The sequence below is a fragment of the Humulus lupulus genome, chromosome 1, assembly GCF_963169125.1.
Source record: "Humulus lupulus chromosome 1, drHumLupu1.1, whole genome shotgun sequence".
In the NCBI taxonomy this organism is placed as follows: Eukaryota; Viridiplantae; Streptophyta; class Magnoliopsida; order Rosales; family Cannabaceae; genus Humulus; species Humulus lupulus.
In genome coordinates, this window is record NC_084793.1 from 34687744 (window position 1) to 34703584 (window position 15841).

Sequence of the window (15841 nt, forward strand, 5' to 3'; positions counted from 1 at the left end):
ATACTCGATGATGGTTTGCCAGATAGGAGTGCCCGACCAGGCGGTCCCGAAAATGAGTCCCTAGAAGTGGCCCCAGCCATCCAAGCCCAGCTTGATGCTTTGACAGCAGCAGTTCAGAGTCTGTCAAAACAACCATCTACGATTAATCCGGTAGACCACAGGAGTGGCAGCCCTTTCTGTGCTCGAATTAGAGCAGCTCAACCACCAGCAAAATACAAAGCACCGGTACTGCCAGTTTATATAGAAAAGGCAGACCCGATAAGGCATGTTGGGAAATTCAAAGATCAGATGGAGCTGCTCGGGGTGAGTGATAATTATCGCTGCAGAGTCTTCCCCACCACATTGTCCGACACTGCTCAAGAGTGGTATTGGAAGTTTAAGCCTAACTCCATCACTTCTTGGGAAAGTTTTAGAAAGGAGTTTTGCAGGTAGTTTAGTCTGCTCGGACCCCTCCTGTTTATGCCAATCACTTGGCAGATATTAAGCAAGGAAAAGATGAGTCTCTCAAGAATTACATACAAAGGTTCATGAGAGAAGCTAACCGAGCTACTGCAGTTGGAGATGAGGGGAAGATGGTGGCAATTTCTTCTAACATTATCTATCAGAGTCCTTTGTGGGACAGCATTCATCGCAGCCCAATTTCAACATTACAACAATTTTTGGATCGGGCGGACAAATACATGAAGTTGGATGATGCGATTGAGAAGGGAGAGAAGGGCCTGAACAACCCAAGTGGATCGACTGATCCTCCCAAGAATGGTGGAAATGATCAAAATGGTGGTAAGAAACGTGGGAATAACGGGTTTGACCACCACAATGAGAAGAAGGCTAAGTCGGGACCAAACGATAAGCCAACGAAGTATGAACCTCGATTCACCAACTACACCACTCTTTCGGCGAGCCGAGCGGAGATCTATTTGGCCAGTCATCAAGAGGTCCCTTACCGGAAACCCCCACCTATCAAGAAGGAGATGAGTAAAAGAGATATGAACAAGTTCTGTCGCTTCCATGGAGACTATGGTCACGGCACGAATGAGTGCAATCATCTTAAAGATGAGATAGAGTTTCTCCTCCAGTCGGGGAAGCTAAAGAAGTATCAAGCAGAGAAGACCCAGGGAGAGGGAAGTAACAACAATCCTGGGTTCAAGCGGCAACGATCCCCACCCTTACAACCTGAACCTGTGGACTTCACACTAGATACTATATGTGGAGGTCCACATCTTGCTGGAGATAGCAATAAGGCGAGGGAGAGGTATGCTCGCACCCTTCGTCATGAGTTGGATGCAGCATCAACCTCCGAAGTTATGACAGTGGAGGAGCGACCACCAAAGAACCCAAGATACGAAAGTGAGTCCCTCACTTTCACTGAAGAAGATGCTCGACACGTGAGGTATCCTCACAATGACCCTCTTGTTGTGACAGTCCAAATTGCCAATATGAAGGTGAAGAGATGTCTGGTCGATACAGGGAGTTCTGTGAACATTATTTATAAGTCATCCTTCGAGAGGATGAAGTTATCTATCAATGACTTGAAGTCGTGCTCTCAAGTCATTTATGGGTTCACTGGAGAAGGATTGTCACCAGCTGGAACTATCAAGTTGCCAGTTACGACGGGGGAGGCTCCCAAACATGAGACAGTAATGAATGAGTTTTTGATTGTTGACTGCCCGTCCGCCTACAATGTGGTTATTGGTCGACCACTGCTCACAAACTTACATGCGGTGGTTTCTGTGGATGCTCGAAATTCAACAGTTATAAAAAGGCCAAAAGCAAGAGATAGGCTCCCATAAGCGCCTCGTGGGTATGCCCGATATGCTACGGGCATATCGCACTAACTGTTTAAGGGCCCCGTCTCGCACCCCTGCACGCCACGACCTCGCGTGCCCCCGCACCATGGCCTCGCATGTCCGCGCGCCCCTCGGCCTCGCGTGCTCCGCGCCACGACCTCACGTGCTCCGCGCCACGGCCTCACGTGCGCGCGCCCCATGGCCTCGTGCCCCTGCGCGGCACGGCCTCGCACCCCCGTGCCCACGGCCTCGCGCCCGTGCGCCACACGTCCTCGCGCCCGTGCGCCCTCGGCCTCGCGTGCCCCGCGTCGTGGCCTCGCATGCGCGCGCCCCATGGCCTCGCGCCCTGCGCCCCGTGCCCCGAGCGTTCCATGCCTTGCGAGACGCGTGTCCTTGGGAGCCTCTCGGAGGACACCCTCGCCACAGCCACATCCTAAAGGGGGCCTTGCAAGGGATGTAGCTCGCCTCGCACACCCAGGCCTCTAGCGAGGCCACGTCGTCTCAAGCCCCTAGGACCGTTTTGCACACCTATCACGTATGTCTGGGGGTGGCCTTGAGGTGCTCCGGGCGTCTCGCGCTAAGGATCCAAGAGCCTTACCTTGCACCACGACCCTTCAATACATCAAGTGTCTCACTCCCTATACCTCGATGTGGTCTCTATTACGAAGGCCTATTGAGGCCCCAACAGTTGGAGGTAAAAGCCCAAGTATGATTCAAATGGAACATACTTGTACAATCTAGTACTGGGTACGGCCTTTAAGACCCTGTATGTCGAGTACGGACACCCGTACCAGTAGGGTAGTGGGAGTGCTGGGAGAAGGGATATGGTCTGTGTGTCTATGGCCAGGTGTCAGAGTCGACACCACCACCACCTGCGCCACTATGTCAGTCACCACTCCTCTGACATACGTACGGATCAAGTAATGGAGACATCCTCATGGTACCTGGCCATGTACTGAATCTAACACCACTACTCCTGAGACCACTCTTCTGACAGAGTACTTGTGTACCACCTGGTCCCCTGGACCACCATGTATCCAAGGCCATTAGAGCCTACTATAAAATGAACCCCACTTCCACATGGAAAGGGGTTGGAAAATTTACTGTAGCAAGTGCATCTTAATGAATGAAAATTGATTTCACGATTATTCTGTTACAATTGTTCTTAGAGTTGATACTTAGATTCTGAGAGTTTTTCTTTGCATAATCTTAGCTCTGTGATTTTTCCGACTTAACTTAGTTGACGAGTTCTCACTGTCAACAGTTTGGCGCCGTCTGTGGGAACTTAAGTTCTAAGCTACTGTTCTACCATTACTTCCAACATTTCCAGCAAGAAGAAATGCCAAGACGTTCAAAGCAACTCAGGGACCCACGAGAGGTGGAGGTCCACCTTAACGGAGTCCAGCTGAAGGCCTCCATGAAGGATCCCCCTCCACCCAGAGAGGTGGAGCCCCCAAGGGACCCTGAGGTTCACGAGGGTGATAGAGAGGCCTTGTCACCGGGCGTCCCGCCTGTAGAGAGTCCTCCAAGAGCACCATCGGGAAATGCTAACGAGTTCCTTCTCCCTAGACCACCCCAAGTATTGGACTCCGGCCGGTAGGACCCGGGCCCCTCTACGCGTAGGCACGATAAGCATCCCCGGGTCCATTCCATGAGCTCGAGTTCGAAATCTCGATTCTATGAAGAAGAAATACGTGAGCTCCACCGTAAGAACCAAAGGTTGGAGACCACCCTGGAGAATATGCAAGAGGTTCTGAATGGCCTATTGCAGGGTAAGTCAAGCGTCACCTTGCCCAAGAGGAAGTAGAAAGGTCGGGAGGGGGTAGAGACCACCGTACCAGTAGATGATGGGAGGACCCGACACTCTACCAGTAACACCCCCCAAGCGAAGCAACGCGAACATCCTGAACCACCAGAGCCAAGGACCAACACTGCCCCTCGCAACGAGGACAAGGTCACCTCTAAAAGAGCACCCTCAGATTTACGGGAGGAGCTCAATAAAAAGAGAGCGGGTAAAGGGACCATGCCCCCTATGGCACCTCGAGAGGGAAAGGGAAAGGCGGATCTTAATCCGTTCGCTTTGAGGGACTCTCTAAGCAAGAGGAGGCAGGACCTGGACACGGAAATGAGGAGCCTGCGAAGCAAGATCGTCACCGCCTCTGGCGGTCAGGCTATTGAGGAAGAGTTCGACCATGAATCGCCCTTCGTGAGGGAGATTCAGGCCATCCGGCTCCCTGCCAACTTTAAGGAACCCAATATGACCCCCTACAAAGGAAGCACGGATCCAAAGTACCACCTGGACGCATTTAACGACCTGATGAAACTGAGAGGAATTGGTAGTGGAGCCAGATGCCACTGCTTCGCCGTCACATTGAAAAGACCTGCCTACAAATGGTTTAAAATATTAAGGCCGGGGTCCATCAGGTCCTGACAGCAGTTTTTTGATGAATTCCTCCAACAACACCATGCCGTGCGGGACTACACAATGCCAGGCACCAGCCTGGCCAACGTGAAGCAAAGGGAAAATGAGAGCCTGAAGAGCTACATTCACAGGTTCAACATGGAGGCCGCGAAAGTGGGGAGCCTAACCCGCCGAGAGTTAAAAATGGCCATTACAGCCGGGGTGCGCCTAGGAAGCAAGTTGTTGGACAACATGCTAAAGAGGGAAGTCACTGACTTAGATGACTTCTACGAGAGGGTGCAGAAATACATTCGTGTGGAGGATGGCCACGCAAACCTAAAGGCAGGAAAGGAGGGGTCCAACGCGAAGCCCCCAGCTAACGACGGGTCAAATGTAACAAAGAAGAAAAGGGCGTATGATGGGTCGAGAGATGAACAGCAGAGAAAGACCAAACAGGGGAGTGATCATAGGCAAGCGCCTTACACTTACTATACGAACCTTACAGATACCAGGGAGCATATTTACCTCACCAATGAAGACCGAGTTCCCTTCAAGAAGCCCCCACCAATGAGAAATGACTGGTCCAAAAGGGATCCCAGTAGATACTACCAGTACCACAAGGATATCGGGCACACCACGGCGGAGTGTATCCACTTGAAGGAGGAAATTGAGGAGCTCATCCGCAGGGGGCATCTAGGCCGTTATCATTGGTGGACAGAGGACAAGCCTGCGATACCCCAGACGCAAGGGCGAGCCCCAGAAATACAGGGAGAGGTCCGAACCATTTTCGAAGGTCCAGGATTTGGGGGAGACTCTCGGAAGGGGCGAGAAAGATATGCAAGAGAGGCCCGACGAAGTCCACCACCCTGCGTCATGAGTTTGGAACAACGACCCCCAAAAAGATTCAAGGGGGAAAATGACTCAATCACATTCACTGAGGAGGATGCGCGGGGGGTACATTTTCCCCACAATGACCCGCTGGTGTTGACAGTTTAGTTGGCAAATATGCGTGTGCATCGGGTCCTAGTGGACAATGGGAGCTCGGTGGACATCCTGTATCGCCCTGCCTTGGAAAAGATGGGATTGGGCATTCGTCATCTAAAGCCCTGCCAATCTTCCCTATATGGATTCACGAGGGACTCAGTGCAACCCCTAAGGATGATCGAATTGGCACTCACCATGGGGGAGCAACCTCGACAGACTACAGTCATGGCTAACTTTGTCGTAGTAGATTGTGCGTCAGCTTTTAATGCGGTATTGGGGAGACCATCCCTAAGAGAATTGAAAGCCATAACTTTTATATATCACCTGGTTGTCAAGTTCCCAACTCCAGGAGGGGTTGCTAGTATGAAGGGAGAACAGAAAGAAGCAAGGGAGTGCTACAACACCTCACTTTGTGCGCCTGTGAAACTGCGGGAACCAATGGCCATGGTGATACATGAGGCGCTACGTGTGCCCGCGAGGAGTCCGCAGGAGCTAGACCCTCGAGTCGTGGAGGAGTCAAGAGCAGAACCAGTGGAGGAAGTAGAGGAGGTTATAGTAGTGGAAGAACCGTTGAGAAAACTGAAGGTAGGAAGAAGCCTGCAGAGTGACGTGAATAAGGAGTTGATAAGGTTTTTGAAGGATAATATGGATGTATTCGCATGGAGTCACGAAGATATGGTGGGTATAGACCCCAGTGTTATGTGCTACCATTTGAATATCTCCCCTGAAGCGAGGCCCGTTAGGCAGAAGAGGCGGGCGCTAGACCAAGAAAGGTACGCGACCTTAAAGGAAGAGGTCGACAAGCTGAAAGCCAATGGGTTTATCCGTGAGTCTTTTTACCCTGTGTGGGTGTCGAATCCAGTACTAGTCCCAAAACCAAATGGGAAATGGAGGAACTGCGTCGATTTCTCAAACCTGAATAAAGCTTGTCCTAAGGACAGCTTCCCGCTCCCAAGGATAGATCAGTTAGTAGATGCGACGGCAGGACATGAATTACTGAGCTTCATGGACGCCTACTCGGGGTACAACCAGATTCCAATGAACCCAGCAGATGAAGAGAATACATCATTCATTATGGATAAAGGGCTCTACTGTTACAAGGTGATGCCCTTCGGGTTGAAGAACGTGGGTGCCACCTATCAAAGGTTGGTCAATAAGATGTTCGCTAACCAGATAGGAAGGAACATGGAGGTGTATGTTGATGATATGTTAGTAAAGACCAAGAATGCAACAGAGCTCAACAAGGACCTTGGTGAGATGTTTGACACACTTAGGAAGTACCGAATGAAGTTGAATCCCGTTAAGTGCACCTTCGGTGTATCCTCAGGAAAATTCTTGGGCTTCATGGTAAACTCCAGGGGCATCGAGGCCAATCCTGATAAGATAAAGGCCCTGATAGAGATGAGCCCACCTAAGAACAAGAAGGAAGTGCAATGCTTAACGGAAGGGTGGCGACCCTTAATAGATTTATTTCAAGGTCAACCGATAAGTGCCTCCCCTTCTTTAACATCCTCAAAGGGAGCAAAAAGTTCGCTTGGGATGAGGAATGTGAAGAGGCATTTATCAAGCTGAAGGAGCACTTAGGGAAGCCACCCCTGTTGGCGAAACCTGAGAAAGGCGAGAAGCTATACCTATACTTGGCAGTGTCTGAACATGCCATAAGCGCAGCCTTGGTTAAAGGGGAAAAGAAGCAGCAGCAACCCGTGTACTATATCAGCAAGCGTTTGGTGGACGCGGAGAACCGGTATCCAGAGATTGAAAAGTTGGCCTATGCATTAGTTGTGGCCTCGCAGAAGTTGAGGCCCTACTTCCATGCGCACGCAATGGAAGTTCTCACGGATAGTCCTTTAAGGCAGGTCTTGCATAAACCTGAGACCTCAGGGAGGCTGATGAAATGGTCGATCGAGTTGAGTCAATTCAATATCGTGTATACCCCAAGAGCTTCCATCAATGGACAGGTGCTGGCAGACTTTATAGTGGAGTTCACCCGTCAGCCGAATGGAGGAAGAAGTGAAGAAGGGGAGCAGCCTGTCATAGAGGAAGAATGAGGGGATCTTGAGGAATGGAGTCTGCATGTGGACGGGGCATCCAATGAAGGAGGATCTGGAGCAGGTATCATGATGACAGGACCCGAGGGACACAAGATGTATTGTGCGATCCGGTTCGGGTTTGAGGCCTCCAATAACGAGGCGGAGTACGAGGCGCTCCTGGTTGGCTTGCGTTTAGCCCAGGAGCTAAAAGTGACGCGCCTTTGTATTTTTAGCGACTCTCAGTTGGTGGTATACCAGGTAAAGGGGGAATATCAGGCGAGGGGACCCAAGATGGCAGCCTACATGGAAAGGGTGAAAGGCTATCTGGGACGATTAGTAGCATATAGCATAGAGCAGATCCCCAGAGAAAGGAATTCCCATGCTGACGCACTCGCGAAGCTGGCTTCCACCAAGGATGGGGATACCCTGGAGTCGATACCCGTGGAGTACTTACCCAAACCCAGCATCATAAGCGCGGAGATACATATGGTTAGTGTCCCAAAGGAGTCGTGGGCGAAGCCGATTAAAAGATACTTGGAGGAAGGAACCTTGCCTGTGGACAAGAAAGAGGCCCGAAGGTTGGTGTATAAGGCGGCTAGGTACACCTTGATAGACGGGGTTCTATACAAGAGAGGGTTCTCAATGCCACTTCTACGATGTGTAGAGAAGGAGGAGGCGTTGAAAGTATTGCATGAGATACATGAAGGAGAGTGTGGCAACCATGAGAGTGGACCCTCCACAGCTAGGAAGGCCATGAGACAAGGGTACTACTGGCCCTCCATGGAAATAGACGCGCATGACTTTGCCAAGAAATGCGACAAATGCCAGAGGCACGCCAACTACCCTCGGAAGCCCTTAAATGAGCTAACTAGCATGACCAGTCCCTGGCCCTTCGCTATCTGGGGGATAGACTTGATCGGCGCTCTTCCCGTAGGTAGGGGTGGAGCGAAGTATGCGGTGGTAGCAGTGGACTACTTCACTAAGTGGGTTGAAGCGGAACCTCTCGTGAAGATAACGGCCAAGCATATCACCTCTTTCGTCAACAAATCCATTGTCTGTAGATATGGAGTACCCTACAAAATTGTTTCTGACAACGATACCCAGTTTGAGGGGGGAGCTTTTGAGGAATATTGTAGGGGAAGAGGGATAAGGAGAAGCTTCTCTGCAGTTATGCACCCACAGGCCAATGGACAGGTGGAGGCCATTAACAGGGTTCTTAAAAAGAACTTGAAGGCAAAGCTAGAAAAGATGAAGGGAGCCTGGGTAGAGGAGCTACCAAATGTGCTATGGGCCTACAGAACCACCCCGCGCACAACCACTGTGGAGTCCCCATTCTCCTTGGCATACGGATGCGAGGCCATACTCCCGGTTGAGATGCAGGTTAAGTCCCTTAGGATACAGACATATGGGGACGAGGCCAATCGCGTAGCTCTAGCGGAGAGCTTGGACCTGCTAGAAGAAAAAAGGGAGAAGGCACAAATGAGAATAGCAGTATACCAGCAGTGCGCAGCAAGGTACTACAACTCAAGGGTGCGAGAGAGGACTTTCAGAGTTGGTGACCTGGTGCTGAGAAAGGTCCTCCCCAACACGCGAGACCCAGGGGCGGGGGTGCTGGGGGCAAACTGGGAGGGACCCTACAAATTCGCTCAGTGTATACCCCCAAACACTTATAAGCTGGCGCGCATGGACGACACTGTCATACCTCGAGCATGGAATGTGGAGCACCTTAGGAAATACTACCAGTGAGGCGCTCACACCCAATGCTAGAAGGACAGGCTTTCAAATTATTGCATCTTATCTTAGTTCGGTAGGCAAAAATCAAAGAGGTTACTTAGATAGCCTCCCAAGTAGGTGTAAGTTCTTATATGTATCGTTGTAACCTGAATTCTATGAATGAAACTGGTCACCTTTTCGCACGATATTTTTTCTACTTTATGTGGGCATCAATCAAAGTGCCTGCCGAAGTAAACTTCACCAGACACTTAGGGGGCAGTAGTGGCCCGTGAAGATAAAACATGCAACAAACAGGAGAATCCAGAGAAGGACCCCTTGCACCAGGATCCTAAAAAGACATGCAACAAACAGGAGAATCCAGAGAAGGACCCCTTGCACCAGGATCCTAAAAAGGACCCTATGCACCAGGAGGATCCTTAAAAGGGCCCTCCATCAGGAGGACCCAAAAGGGACCATGACCCTAAAAAGGACCCTTTAACGGGAGGTCTCAGAAAGACCCCTTATATCGGGGCCTTAGGCGAATCCCTTATATACAGAAAACAGGGAGAGGACCTTGCAAGGCATCCCTTGGGTTCACAAGGATTAGCTACCCTTGTGAACGTCAAGGCGGCCAAAGGGTCTTACAAAATATATATATATATATAGCAACCTCAGGGCCTCATGCCCCGGGCGCTCCACCCAGCCGCCCGGGTCACGGCATACTCGCCAAAGAAGTGAGGTGAAAATAATAAGCCTTGCATGTAGGCCTATTTATAAGAATTAAAGAGAATAGTCTACCAAAGCACCTAAAGGTCCTCTCCTAGACTGGGGGGCAAGTGTGGATGCTCGAAATTCAACAGTTATAAAAAGGCCAAAAGCAAGAGAAAGGCACCCATAAGCGCCTTGTGGGTACGCTCGATATGCTACGGGCATATCGTACCAACTGTTTAAGGGCCCGTCTTGCACCCCTGCACGCCACGACCTCGCGTGCCCCCGCACCATGGCCTCGAGTGTCCGCGCGCCCCTGCGCCCACAGCCTCGCGCCCCAGCGCCGCACGGCCTCGCGCCCGTGTGCCCACGGCCTCGCACCCGTGCGCCCTCGACCTCTCGTGCCCTGCGCCGCACGGCCTCTCTCCCCCACGCCCGTGCGCCCTCGGCCTCGCGTACCCCGCGTCGTGGCCTTGCATGCGCGCGCCCCATGGCCTCGCGCCCCGCACGCCTTCGATTCCGCTCCCTGAGCGTTCCATGCCTTACGAGACGCGTGTCCTTGGGAGCCTCGCAGAGGACACCCTCGCCACAGCCACATCCTAAAGGGGGCCTTGCAAGGGATGCAGCTCGCCTTGCACACCCAGGCCTCTAGCGAGGCCACGTCGTCTCAAGCCCCTAGGACCATTTTGCACACCTATCACCTATGTCTGGGGGTGGCCTTGAGGTGCTCCGGGCGTCTTGCGCTAAGGATCCAAGAGCCTTACCTTGCCCCACGACCCTTCAATACATCAAGTGTCTCACTCCCTATACCTCGATGTGGTCTCTATTACGAAGGCCTATTGAGGCCCCAGCAGTTGGAGGTAAAAGCCCAAGTATGATTCAAATGGAACATACTTGTACAATCTAGTACTGGGTACGGCCTTTAAGACCCTGTATGTCGAGTATGGACACCCGTACCAGTAGGGTAGTGGGAGTGTTGGGAGAAGGGATATGGCTTGTGTGTCTATGGCCAGGTGTCAGAGTCGACACCACCACCATCTGCGCCACTATGTCTGTCACCACTCCTCTGACATACGTACGGATCAAGTAATGGAGACATCCTCATGGCACCTGGCCATGTACTGGAACCAACACCACTACCCCTGAGACCACTATCTTGATAGAGTACTTGTGTACCACCTGGTCCCCTGGACCACCATGTATCAAAGGCCATTAGAGCCTACTATAAAATGAACCCCACTTCCACATGGAAGGGGGTTGGAAAATTTACTGTAGCAAGTGCATCTTAATGAATGAAAATTGATTTCACGATTGTTCTGTTACAATTGTTCTTAGAGTTGATACTTAGATTCTGAGAGTTTTTCTTTGCATAATCTTAGCTCTGTGATTTTTCTGACTTAACTTAGTTGACGAGTTCTCACCGTCAACAGTTTCAATCTGGCACCTTTCCATGAAGTTCCCGACCAGTACGGGCATAGGCTGCGTCCAAGGAGACCAGAGGGAGGATAGGGAGTGCTATAATGCCTCAGTAGCTAAAGCAAGGAAAGGGGCCAAGGAGAGCAACATGATTGTATGTGCTGAGAGAGAGGAGGTGGACGAGATGGATGTCGACCTGAATTTTGCAGTTGTAACCGATCGGGAAGAGATGTTAGAGGAGTTTGGTCAAGAGAGCACTCTTGGTTTAAAAGAGCAGAAAACCCCATCTGGTGATGAAGTCACCAAATAGGGCGTTGCCCAAAGCGAGGGAAGGGATTTTGATCCTTGCTTTGGGGATTATGAAAGTGTTGTGGGACCGTCCGAGGAGTTAGAGGAGGTCCTGATATATGAGAATGACCCGACCAAAGGGGTCAAGATTGGAAAAAAGTTGAAAGCAGAGGTGAGAGCACAGCTGATAGAATTCTTGCGAAGGAATCAAGATGTCTTCGCCTGGTCTCACAAGGATATGGTGGGTATCTCACCAACTGTGATCAGCCACGTGCTCAACGTGGATGAAAGCTATCCAGCGGTGCAGCAGAAGAGGAGATTGCTCGACAAATATCGAGAAAAGGCTCTTAAGGAGGAGGTAGAGCGGCTAAAGGAGAATGGGTTTATAAGGGAAGCATATTATCCTGCCTGGGTTTCAAACCCAGTGTTGGTGCCCAAACCCAATGGAAAATGGAGGACTTGTGTAGATTTTACTGACCTGAACAAAGCATGCCCAAAGGATTGCTTTCCTTTACCGAGAATAGACTAGTTGGTAGATGCAACCTCTGGTCATGAAACATTGTCCTTCATGGATGCATATTCGGGGTACAACCAGATCAGCATGCATCCTCCTAATGAAGAGCATACCAGCTTCCAAACAGATATAGGGTTATACTGCTACAGGGTCATGCCCTTTGGGCTGAAGAATGCAGGAGCTACCTACCAGCGTTTGGTGAATGGTATGTTCCGTGAATTAATCGGAAAGAGCATGGAGGTGTACGTAGATGATATGCTGGTGAAATCAAAGGAAGCTGAAGGGCACGTGCGAGACTTGGAGGAGTGCTTTGCAATACTGAGAAAGTACAGCATGAAATTAAACCCCCTCAAGTGCTCATTTAGAGTGGGTTCTGGAAAATTTATTGGGTTTATTGTGAACTCCCGAGGAATAGAAGCAAACCCAGAAAAGATAAAGGCTCTCATAGAAATGAAGTCTCCGGCCAGAATAAAGGATGTGCAAAGCTTGACTGGGCGGATTGCAGCTCTAAGCAGGTTCGTCTCTAAATCAATGGACAAGTGTGTCCCGTTTTTTAACCTACTTAGAGGGAGCAAGAAGTTTGAGTGGACGATAGAATGTGAGCAAGCTTTCCAAGCAATAAAGGAACATTTGGCCCAACCTCCTGTTCTTTCGAAGCTCGTTGATGGAGAAGACCTCTTTATGTACCTAGCAGTCACGGAGAACGCTGTTAGTGCTGCCCTAGTACGAGAAGAGGATAGAGTGCAGCACCCGGTATACTATGTCAGCAAATGGTTGATAGGAGCAGAGTCCCGGTATCCCATGATCAAGAAGTTGGCTTATTGCTTGGTGCTTGCATCACGAAAGTTGCGGCCGTACTTCCAGGCACACCCCATTAAAGTCCTTACTAACCAGCCTCTACGTCAAGTCTTACAGAAGCCGGAGTCGTCTGGTCGGTTACTTAAATGGGCAGTTGAGTTGGGCCAATTCGAAATCAAGTACCAACCGAGGTCTGCTATTAAGGGTCAGGCTTTAGCAGATTTCATTGTTGAATGTACCGGGATCACTGATGTTCCCGACCAGCAAGAGCGTGTCGTTGAGCAGAAAGATGAACTTCCTACTTGGCAACTTTTTGTTGATGGGTCGTCGAATGAGCATCATTCAGGAGTTGGGATTATATTGGTCACGCCAAAGAAACACCGAATTCATTGTGCATTAAGGTTCAGATTCAATGCATCTAATAATGAGGCGGAGTATGAAGCCCTCCTAGCAGGCTTGCGCCTAGCTAGAGATGTGCATGCCCGGTCGGTGGAAGTGAACAACGATTCCCAATTGGTGGTCTACCAAGTCTTGGGGGAATATTAGGAAAGAGGCCTATGCATGGTGGCATACTTAAATAAGACCAAGGATCTGCTAGCACAATTCGAGGAGTACACCATCAAGTTAGTACCACGAGAGCAGAACTCTAACGCGGATGCTCTAGCAAAGCTAGCTAGTGCAAAAGATGCCGAAACTCTGAATATAGTAGCGGTGGAATACTTGGCGGAGCCAAGCATTGATGAACAAGAAGCCATGCCGATCACGATAGCTGACACCTGGATGACTCCCATCATTGCTTACCTTTGTTGGAGATGTGCCCTGAAAGCATATGTAGTAGACATTGTTTTTATGAAATAAATAAATAAATTGAATTTGTTATGCATATATTTTATGGACTATATTATTCTATAATAATATTATGTAAATATCAGGAAAATTCCTAAGTTCATGTATGTAATCTCAAACACGTATTAGTACGAGAGGATTGTGTTTGAAATAAATGAACTTGAATAGTTCGCAGTAAAATAAAGTTATGGAATCTTTAGATTAATTACTGCAAGTACGGTCCACTAGTATTATGAATACATGTGATCTAGATCCGGATCACTAGTGTGGTAGGACACTTTAGTGGAGGTGCTTTATATATTAGAGAATATATAGAACTGGACCAGATATGTTTATTAATACTTAGTTAAATACCGTTTCAAAGTATTATATATCAACTGATGATCATATACAAATAGATCTTAATCCTGAGGTTACTATGAACTCCTGTTTATGTTATATGAGTTCTTTGATTCACTTGTTAGGGTCTGTCAGAATGATCAGGCTAAAAACTTTTGTTTTGGGAACTCATTAATATAGATGGCTGGGGACATTGTATACAGATATGGAATCTATACCTTCTCGCAAGAGATTGAATGATGGTTCTCTTAAGGGTTGACTTTTGGGACTGAAAGGTTATTGAGCTCAAATTCATAATTTAGTTATGAATTAACCTTCACTAGTAGAGTCAATGGTACTTAAGGAAACAAGACATAATTAAAAGGGTAAAACGGTAATTTTATTCCCGATTAATTATGAACCATTATTAGAGGGTCAAGTTGTATGCAATGATTAAATCAATGGACGCTTTATGATAATAAAGTACTCAGTAAATGAAATGTCTATAATTACAAGAGTTCAATCTCATATTTATAGTGGAATAATAATGAGATTAATAAATTAAGATTATTTAATTAAAGAGTTTAATTAATAATCTCAAATTTATTGGAGCTTGGAATTATAGGTCCATAGGTCCCCATAGCGGCTCTATCAACACTGTTCAAGGTAAGAGTTAAAATGAAGGGAAAATAGTTTAAAGACATATTTAGGAAGAAATTTGTTCTTCAGGCCAAATATGCAATTATACGATAATGGTGATTAATTAATTAATTACAAATTAGTTGTAGTTAACCAAATTAATTAATATTTAATTATTATATAATTTTCGAAATTATATTAAATAATTAAATTAATTTTCAAAATTTAATTAAATAATTAATTAATTGTAATTTTCGAAATTATGATTAATTAAATATTTATTTTCGAAAATTTGGGTTTAATTAATTAGTAGAATTAATTAAATATCTTTATTTGAGTGGGAGATGATAATCTGATAAGTTCAAATTGGATTTGAATTTAAAAGATTGATATTTATTCAAATAATTAATTATATTTGATAATTAATTAAAAAGATAGTTAATTTGAATTAGCTATCAGGTTGTTAGATCTTATCTGACAAAGAAATTTGAATAAATAATTAAATAAAATTTGAAAAACTAATATCCCTAGAAATTAGGAAGCTACACGTTCACACACAGTCCATAGACTGTGTGTGGCGTGTAAAGCAGTATTTTTTCAGGGATGGGATTTTCAATTTTATTTGTTTAATTAATTAATTAATGGATAATTCAAAAATTGGTTTTTGGATTTTTTCATTAATGGAATAATTAATTAATTAAAAAGTAAATTGTAAAATGGTTACAGATTTATTTTTTTAAATTTTGAATATTTTCTGTTAAGTAAGACTGATCAGATTATTATTCAAAAGAAGAGAAGTGAGTGTGAGACATCTCAGAACAATTTCGCTCTGTGAAAATAGAACGATAGTTTTCTTTCCCTGAAAATAAAGAACCCATTCTCAGGCCTATTCTCTTGGTCTCATGAGTTGAGTACATCAAGAAGAATCACAAATAAACTATCATTCATTCTCTAAGTGCCCACTCATTTCTTGAGGTGTAGAGAACGCTTTGGAAGATCTTGGTGTGAGTACGTGGAGCGGCTTGGATAGGAAGATCGTTCTAAATACGAAAAGATAGCAAGGACACTTGATAGGCTTCAAGAGGTATGATTTCTATTAGTATCTTGTTTATGATTAATGTATGTATATTAATGGATCCGCATATTTAAAGGTAGTTTAAATATGTTACAAAATTTTTGTTGTACACTGGGCCAACCACACCACCTTTCTGCTGCGTATTAGGAAACTCGTTCCTAACAACCTTGAGCAAGGAATCCTCCCAGATGATCGTAATGAAGCAAGGAAGATTATGAGGCAAGCTGCTAGGTACACCATGATGGATGGAGTGTTGTATAGAAAAGGGTACTCCCTACCTCTACTCAGGTGCATAACACCCGACCAGTCAAAAAATTTATTAGC